Source organism: Cherax quadricarinatus, chromosome 22, assembly GCF_038502225.1.
Source record: "Cherax quadricarinatus isolate ZL_2023a chromosome 22, ASM3850222v1, whole genome shotgun sequence".
NCBI lineage: Eukaryota > Metazoa > Arthropoda > Malacostraca > Decapoda > Parastacidae > Cherax > Cherax quadricarinatus.
The window spans coordinates 4,864,728-4,872,493 of NC_091313.1; the positions used below are offsets into that span (position 1 = coordinate 4,864,728).

The following is a 7,766-nucleotide window of genomic DNA, read 5'->3' on the forward strand; positions in this document are numbered from 1 at the left end:
AGCCTGTGATGGATACATGGGGCAGTGGGCCTCCAGCAGCAACAGCTTTGTTGACCAGGCAAGCACCAGATGAGCCTGGCCCATGGCCGGGCTCAGAGTTGATAAACTTACCTGGAGTTTACCTGGAGAGAGTTCCAAGGGTCAACGCCCCCGCGGCCCGGTCTGTGACCAGGCCTCCTGGTGGATCAGAGCCTGATCAACCAGGCTGTTGCTGCTGGCTGCACGCAAACCAACATACGAGCCACAGCCCGGCTGGTCAGGAACCGACTTTAGGTGCTTGTCCAGTGCCAGCTTGAAGACTGCCAGGGGTCTGTTGGTAATCCCCCTTATGTATGCTGGGAGGCAGTTAAACAGTCTCGGGCCCCTGACACTTATTGTATGGTCTCTTAACGTGCTAGTGACACCCCTGCTTTTCATTGGGGGGATGTTGCATCATCTGCCAAGTCTTTTGCTTTCGTAGTGAGTGATTTTCGTGTCCAAGTTCGGTACTAGTCCCTCTAGGATTTTCCAGGTGTATATAATCACGTATCTCTCCCGCCTGCAGTCCAGGGAATACAGTTTTAGGAACCTCAAGCGCTCCCAGTAATTGAGGTGCTTTATCTCCGTTATGCGCGCCGTGAAGGTTCTCTGTACATTTTCTAGGTCAGCAATTTCACCTGCCTTGAAAGGTGCTGTTAGTGTGCAGCAATATTCCAGCCTAGATAGAACAAGTGACCTGAAGAGTGTCATCATGGGCTTGGCCTCCCCAGTTTTGAAGGTTCTCATTATCCATCCTGTCATTTTTCAAGCAGACGCGATTGATATAATGTTATGGTCCTTCAAGGCGAGATCCTCCAACATGATCACTCTCAGGTCTTTGACGTTGGTGTTTCGCTCTATTTTGTGGCCAGAATTTGTTTTGTACTCGGATGAAGATTTAATTTCCTCGTGTTTACCATATCTGAGTAATTGAAATTTCTCATCGTTGAACTTCATATTGTTTTCTGCAGCCCACTGAAAGATTCAGTTGATGTCCGCCTGGAGCCTTGCAGTGTCTGCAATGGAAGACACTGTCATGCAGATTCGGGTGTCATCTGCAAGGGAAGACACGGTGCTGTGGCTGACATCCTTGTCTATGTCGGATATGAGGATGAGGAACAAGATGGAAGAGAGTACTGTGCCTTGGGGAACAGAGCTTTTCACCGTAGATGCCTCGGACTTTACTCTGTTGACGACTACTCTCTGTGTTCTGTTAGTGAGGAAATTATAGATCCATCGACCGACTTTTCCTGTTATTCCTTTAGCATGCATTTTGTGCGCTATTACGCCATGGTCACACTTGTCGAAGGCTTTTGCAAAGTCTGTATATATTACATCTGCATTCTTTTTATCTTCTAGTGCATTTAGGACCTTGTCGTAGTGATCCAATAGTTGAGACAGACAGGAGCGACCTGTTCTAAACCCATGTTGGCCTGGGTTGTGTAACTGATGGGTTTCTAGATGGGTGGTGATCTTGCTTCTTAGGACCCTTTCAAAGATTTTTATATGGGATGTTAGTGCTATCGGTCTGTAGTTCTTTGCTGTTGCTTTACTGCCCCCTTTGTGGAGTGGGGCTATGTCTGTTGTTTTTAGTAACTGTGGGACGACCCCCGTGTCCATGCTCCCTCTCCATAGGATGGAAAAGGCTCGTGATGGGGGCTTCTTGCAGTTCTTGATGAACACGGAGTTCCATGAGTCTGGCCCTGGGGCAGAGTGCATGGGCATGTCATTTATCGCCTGTTCGAAGTCATTTGGCATCAGGATAACATCGGATAGGCTTGTGTTAACCAAATTCTGTGGCTCTCTCATAAAAAATTCATTTTGATCTTCGACTCCCAGTCTGGTTAGCGGCTTCCTAAAAACTGAGTCATATTGGGACTTGAGTAGCTCACTCATTTCCTTGCTGTCATCTGTGTAGGATCCATCTTGTTTAAGTAGGGGCCCAATACTGGACGTTGTTCTCAACTTTGATTTGGCATAGGAGAAGAAATACTTTGGGTTTCTTTCAATTTCATTTATGGCTTTTAGTTCTTCCCGCGATTCCTGACTCCTATAAGATTCATTTAGCTTAAGTGCGATGCTTGCTATTTCTCTGACCAGTGTCTCCCTACGCATTTCAGATATATTAACCTCTTTTAGCCACTCTGTTATTCTTTTCCATCGCCTGTAAAGGGAGCGCCTGTCTCTTTCTATATTACATCTACTCCTCCTTTTTCTTAGAGGAATAAGCCTAGTGCATACATCGAGTGCCACCAAGTTAATCTGTTCTAGGCATAAGTTGGGGTCTGTGTTGCTTAGTATATCTTCCCAGCTTATATCGGTTAGGACTTGGTTTACTTGGTCCCACTTTATGTTTTTGTTATTGAAGTTGAATTTGGTGAATGCTCCCTCGTGACTAGTCTCATTATGTCGGTCTGGGGCTCCACGCATACATGTCTGAACCTCAATTATGTTGTGATCTGAGTATATTGTTTTTGATATGGTGACATTTCTTATCAGATCATCATTGTTAGTGAAGATGAGGTCTAGTGTATTCTACAGTCTAGTAGGCTCTATTATTTGCTGGTTTAAATTGAATTTTGTGCAGAGATTTAAAAGCTCGAGTGAGTGTGAGTTTTCATCAGAGCTGCCTCCTGGTGTTATTACTGCAACAATATTATTTGCTATATTCCTCCATTTTAGTTGCCTTAAGTTGAAATCCCCCAGGAGCAAGATGTTGGGTGCAGGAGCTGGAAGATTTTCCAGACAGTGGTCAATTTTTAACAGCTGTTCCTGGAATTGCTGGGATGTTGCATCCGGAGGCTTGTAGACTACCACAATGACTAGGTTTTGGTTCTCGACCTTTACTGCTAAAACTTCCACTACATCATTTGAGGCATTTAGCAGTTCTGTGCAAACAAGTGACTATGCAATGTACAGGCCAACCCCCCCCCCTTTTGCCTGTTCACTCTGTCACATCTGTATAGGTTGTAACCTGGGATTCATATTTCGTTGTCCAAGTGATCCTTTATGTGGGTCTCAGTGAAAGCCGCGAACATTGCCTTTGCCTCTGCAAGCAGTCCACGGATGAAAGGTATTTTGTTGTTTGTTGCTGGCTTTAGACCCTGTATATTTGCAAAGAAGAATGTCATCGAATTGGTGGTATTGTTGGTACTGGGGGGGATTTTTTTTCCGGCATTAGTATCTGTATCTGTTGGTTTGGAGTGGAGGCCATCGACTGTGGTTCCACTCCAGGAATGACTGGATTTGGTGTACGATTTCTGCCATTTCCTGCCAGTTTTTTTTTCCTTCCTGGCACTAAAAAATCTCTCCCTCTTGAGTGGCTGTGGCTACCCAGGTTTTCCCATGGCCTGGATGTTTTGTATCTTTTTGTACCATTTAGATGGTGTGCCTGGCAATTTAAGTTATAGCACAGTCTTTCCTGTACTGAAGAGGTACACATTTCAGGGTGAAAAAGCTTACAGGAAGGGAGTTTGCATTTTCCTGTTGTCATATGGGCATGGCATTTTCTAGGGTGGTCATAGTTGCACGTCCCGTCTGTTTTTCCAGATTTCCCATGTCTGCAGATACCAAGTGCATAGTATGTGCACAGGCTTGGTTTCCGTTTGCCTTGGGTTTCTGTGACTGTATTCCCTGTCACATAATTGGTCAAGTTGGGAGCAGTTCGAAACTCGGGGTACCCCTGTATTTTTACAGAGCCACCAAGATACCACCTGGATAACTCGCTGAGTATGCAGTAACTTCACTGCATTTCTTCAACCCCTGGCAGTCTTCAAGCTGGCACTGGACAAGCACCTAAAGTCAGTTCCGGATCAGCCGGGCTGTGGCTCGTATGTTGGTTTGCGTGCAGCCAGCAGCAACAGCCTGGTTGATCAGGCTCTGATCCACCAGGAGGCCTGGTCTCAGACCGGGCCGCGGGGGCGTTGACCCCCGGAACTCTCTCCAGGTAAACTCCAGGTATACGTATTTTGTGATATACTGTATAGCAAGATACAGAAAAGTAGTGCTGACCAAGTCCTTTGAAGATTTTACTCTATACTATTAACCCTGAATTGTTGATAACCCATAATAATCAAAGTAAGTGAGGCTTATAAATTCCATTGGGGTTCCTAGGTGGTCTTTTTGAAGAATGCATGCCGTCAGATAGCTACTAAGTGTTATTTACTGCTAGGTGAGCAATGACAGCAAGTGTTTGACTTACCGTAAGTGTTACCCCACCCAGAAATGAACCCGGGTAACACAGAAGTAAAGAAAACTTCATTTGGATAATGTACATATGATTTTGCACAGCATTATAAAATTGTACCCTTGTTCCAATGGCATATTATTATTATAAACATACATTGATGGTCAATTATGCACAGTTGACCTATGATAACCTAGAAAAATTAAACAATGTGACTTATAAGCATTATTCACATTCCTTACACATGGTATTACAGATTACCATACATTTATGTAATAACTGCAATAAACACAATTATTATTAACAAACACTGGTGGTAAATTATGTAGATTTAGCCTAGGATAACTAAAAAAAAAAAGTCTAAAGGTATGACTTATTTGCAACTGGATCTTTAGGTTGAAAGTTGAATGCTATACTACTCCATGAAAGATAATGCCATTTAACATACCAGTTTAGACATAGATCCACACACACAATACGTGCCAGACTGTGCAACAAATACCACAGATGGACTACAGAATTCCTGATCAGAAATGCTGAAATCCTTGAAGGTGTCATGTTGACATATTACACAGTGTTTGAACACACTAGATTCTTTTATATATACGATAACCAACTAGAAGTCTAATTATGCCGTTACTATAGTGAGACATGCTTAAAATTCCACAGATAATACAATTTAAGTTAGTTACGGAAGCTGGAGTTTGCTAAAACGTCTTTGTCCATCCCCGGGTAATTCACCTTAAATCTTCCATACTGTCTCACTCCGTTATATATTAACCCCCGTTATAACCTGTATACTTTCCCCACAACCTGCCGTACTTGAAGAATGTGTGAAGGAGACATATCCGAGGCACTAACCTTATGATAAACGAGGAGACAACACCAACATCTCTGGCCTCTTGCAAGAATTAGTGTTATTTCCGTGAGGGACAGAGGAGCATCGGGGCGGCCGCCGCAGATCATCTTCCCTCTCCCGCTAGATTTGAGCTCTGTTTTTTTATTGCTGTGCTCAGCCCTCCCCTCAAGGAAGGTTCCTTGATGCTGGTGAGGGGCTCTTGATCTAGAGAATTGGATCTGTGCTCCAGTTCCCCGAATTAAGCCTGAATACCTTCCACTCCCCCCCCCGCACAGGCGCTGTATAATCCTACGGGTTTAGCGCTTCCCCCTTGATTATAATAATATAATAATAATAATGTACTGAGCCCTTCAAGGGGAGCGCCTTGATGGTGTGGAAGAGCTCTCCATCCAAGGAGAGTTAACCCCTTCCATTTCTTCAATTACGAATGATTCCCTCTCATTTACCCTGGCACACTATGACCCCTTACGGATTTTGCGCCTCACCAAGGATTTAATAATACTAGTGAGCTCTATTTCTTGGTTTCTCCTCTTACCCTGAAATTGACTAATGTAAAATAGCTATGTCATAAGTATTTTTAATCTCCTCTATGACATTCGTTTCCAATACATTAGGGCAGAAAAAAGAAATTGTTCAGCATAAAACCGAAAGTCCCAGGGTCGAATCCTATCCTAGGCAGGGCCTATGGACATGTCTCCTAACACCTGTTCCCCTTAACGGAGGAGCCTTGATGCTGGTGAGGGGCTCTTGATCTTGCACCAACTGAGCCCACGGAAGTCATTGAGATCATAAAGTCACTTAAAAATAACTCGGGGAATCTGTCTCATGTCCCACCATTACTGTACAAGCGAGCGGCCCATGTCCTTTCGCATGCTATTTCATTACTTTTTAACAAGTCAATAGAGACTAGCACCTTCCCGAAACTACTCAAGATGGCAAGGGTTACACCAATACATAAAGGTGGTGACCCTACAGACTTAAACAACTATAGGCCAATATCTAACTTACCATTGCTATCCAAAATCTTTGAGAAACTCGTGTACAAGAGACTGTGTTCATTTATAACGGCTCGAAACATACTCAACCCCTGCCAGTTTGGATTCAGGAAAAATAAAAGCACTAATGATGCAATCATAAAAATGCTAGATCTGCTTTACACAGCATTGGAAAATAAGGAATATCCACTAGGAATTTTTATTGACCTAAGAAAAGCTTTTGACACAGTAAACCACGAAATCCTACTCCACAAACTTGACCACTACGGTATAAGAGGCCATGCGCTTGCTTATTTCAAATCTTACATTACTAATAGGTATCAGTACGTCACCATTAAAGACACAGCATCAGCAACACGGCCACTTGATACTGGAGTTCCGCAGGGAAGTGTCCTTGGTCCCCTGCTCTTCCTCATATACATCAATGACCTTCCAAACGTATCCCAACACCTGAAACCCATTCTCTTTGCTGATGACACGACTTATGTCATCTCTCACCCTAATCTTGCCACCCTCAACACCATTGTGAATGAGGAGCTGATTAAAATATCGACTTGGATGACAGCCAATAAACTTACGCTTAACACTGACAAAACTTACTATATTATGTTTGGTAGCAGAGCAGGAGATGCACAAATTAACATTAAGATTGACAACACTCTAATTACCAGAAATAATGGGGGAAAATTCCTAGGCTTATACCTTGACAACAACCTGAATTTCAGCACCCATATCCAGCATATAGCCAAAAAAGTATCCAAAACGGTTGGGATCCTCTCCAAGATACGATACTACGTGCCGCAAAATGCCCTTCTCACATTATACCACTCACTTATTTATCCATACCTCACCTATGCTATTTGTGCTTGGGGATCAACTGCAGCAACACACCTAAAGCCAATAATAACCCAACAAAAAGCTGCAGTAAGAATAATCACTAAATCCCATCCCTAGCAGCACACCCACCCACTCTTCAAAGATCTAAACTTACTCCCAGTTCAGTACATCCACACTTACTACTGTGCAATCTATATCTACAGGGCCTTAAACTCTAATATCAACCTTGACCTAAAACGCTTTCTTGATAGTTGTGACAGAACCCACAGGCATAACACCAGACACAAACATCTCTACGACATTCCCCGTGTCCGACTAAACCTTTACAAAAATTCAATGTATGTCAAAGGCCCTAAAATCTGGAATACCCTACCTGAGAACTCTAGAACTGCAGACACATCCATCACCTTCAAAACTACCATTAGAAAACATCTTATCTCCCTGATACACCCCGTCAACTAACTACACGAATACCACCTGGTGGTTCACACTTACACTCGCTCACTCATTTGACCATAAACAGAAATATTAATCTCAGTCTTAAAATAATGAATCCTGTGATACTCCAATACTGAAACTATATACTGTGCCAAAACAAAAGCATTCACATTGCTAAACTCATAAACTAGTATTTAGTCACTTAGCCATAATACCAACTTACCTCACAATTTGTAATATTTTACAATTAAGAATAAAACTAAGTATCCCCGAAATGCCTAGCCATGCTAAGCGTTCTAGTGGTACACTCTGCAATCACAATTTTACTACATGTAAACCAAACAATAACCAAATTTCTGTAAACTCAGCATTGTAATCCTTATAGAGAATAAACTTTGAATTGAATTGAATTGAATTGAAAGAATTAGACATG

The 7,766-nt window shown here is 42.8% G+C and overlaps 1 protein-coding gene across 2 annotated transcripts in view; it reads right to left on the bottom strand.

The window, feature by feature from the left end:
- LOC128689602 (angiomotin-like) overlaps window positions 1-5,263 on the bottom strand; it is a 161,133-nt gene extending 155,870 nt beyond the window's left edge. Inside the window, exon 1 of one of the 2 annotated variants that reach the window (XM_070087466.1) lies at window positions 5,066-5,263. The gene's annotated coding sequence lies outside the window, so the exon portion shown is untranslated. The remainder of the gene's footprint in view (window positions 1-5,065) is intronic. The other variant, XM_070087465.1, reaches the window with a different exon arrangement.
- Window positions 5,264-7,766: the final 2,503 nt, after the last annotated feature.